Source organism: Mercurialis annua, linkage group LG1-X (assembly GCF_937616625.2).
Source record: "Mercurialis annua linkage group LG1-X, ddMerAnnu1.2, whole genome shotgun sequence".
Lineage (NCBI taxonomy): Eukaryota > Viridiplantae > Streptophyta > Magnoliopsida > Malpighiales > Euphorbiaceae > Mercurialis > Mercurialis annua.
The window spans coordinates 47329775-47331646 of record NC_065570.1 but is presented as its reverse complement, the minus strand read 5'-3'; positions in this window follow the sequence as shown (position 1 = coordinate 47331646).

The following is a 1872-nucleotide window of genomic DNA, read 5'->3' as shown; positions in this document are numbered from 1 at the left end:
AACAAATGGCTTGTAGTTTCACTCACTAGATTACATAAACAACATTTATCATCACTAACAACACCCCAAGACAGCAATTTGTGTCTAGTCTGTAGTTTACTCTGTAAAGCCAACCAGGTTATGAAAGATTGTCTTAGAATGTTACCTGCAAACCAAATCAAATGAGCTCAATTAACTGTAACCTTACTGGGAAGAAGGTTTTTCCACACACTACTAGTTTTGAAACCTCTAGGATTACGGCCCCAAGATACTTCATCTCTAGCTGTAGCGACACTATATTTTGCTTTTATATGCTCCCAAGCTTCTTGAGTATATAAATCAAGAGGGTCTGGGAGATTCCAAACACCATTATGGATATAATCTTTGACTAAGGCTTTCCTAGGAATGTCAGAATTTTTAATACTAACATTAGAAAATTTCTCAGTAATAGAAACACCATCAAGCCAGGGGTCAAACCAGAATGAGAAATTATCTCCATTACCAAGCTTATAACAAAACAACTAACTGATAACTATACTAGGCTTGAGCATTTGCCCCCAACTCTAGGAAAAATTATTTGGCATGACTATCCCCCAAAAGGTCATCTTCTTCATGTTGATGTATGTGACCCACTTAGCCCAAATAGAGTCTTTAAAAGTGACTAGATTCCAAATGTTCTTAGTGATGGCTACATAGTTATAAATCTGGACTGATTTAACTCCTAGACCACCTTCATTTTTCCTACTGAGTGAGCTCCAGTTAACTAGCCCACCTTTATTCATGATAAGATTGCCAAACAAAAGGAAATTTCTGCAAACTGCTTCAACTCCTTTAACAACAGATTTAGGCAAAATTAATAAAGAACGCCAATAGGTGTGCATGCTAAGAAAAACATAATTGATAAGTTGCAGCCTACCTGCATAAGAAAGGGCCTTGGATGTCCAATTACCAATTTTAGCAGTAATTCTAGCTATAAGCTCACTGCAGTGCACCTTAGAAAGCCTGGTGCATATAAGGGGAACACCAAGATATTTGATAGGAAGCTTCCCTTCCTGAAAACCAATAACACTGAGCAGCTCATCTTTATTAGCAGGGTCCCCATTGAAGAAGGCTGAACTCTTAGCATTGTTAGGTTAAAGCCCTGAGCAACCAGAAAACTCATCTAGGACTTCCTTGAAGACTTTGATGGACTTAAAATCACTGCCACAGAAGAGGAAGAGATCATCACCAAAAGAGAGTTGAAATAAATTCAGCTTTTTGCAATTCTTATGGAATTTGAAGTTGATATTTTGTCTAATCTTCATACTAACCAGCCTTGTGAAGTACTCCATGCAAAGACAAACAAAATAGGAGAGATAGGATCTCCTTGTCTTAACCCTTTCTTACCTGTAAAGTTGTCACGACCCATTTTCATGAATCGCGACCGGCGCTAGGGTATGGGTAATGTAGTACCGAAACCCGTAGCTAGCCTTTCATTTAACATATAAACACATAAACCTGCAGAAAACCAATGCTCGGGGGCAACCGAGACTTCAGCCTAAAACTAGCAGTTATAATATTCAACAGTTAATATAACATGCTTATTCAATTCCGAGTCTAAAATAGATTCATCATAAATCAATGTAACAATATAGCATGCCAAAGCAATATAACCAGTCGAACCAATTCGACAAAATAAATAATAATAATAAAGACGTCTAGTTACTACTGCGGTCTAAGAATAAAACAGTTTCACAGTACTACTAAAATAAATGGAACCTCCGAGGAAAAGTAAATGCGGAGATCACCAGACTCTCTCAGATCATAACCCTGGGGAAAATTTGGAAAACAACGGGGTCAGATATTCTGAGATGAGTTCATACCACTATTTACATTTATTAAGTGGAAAACCTT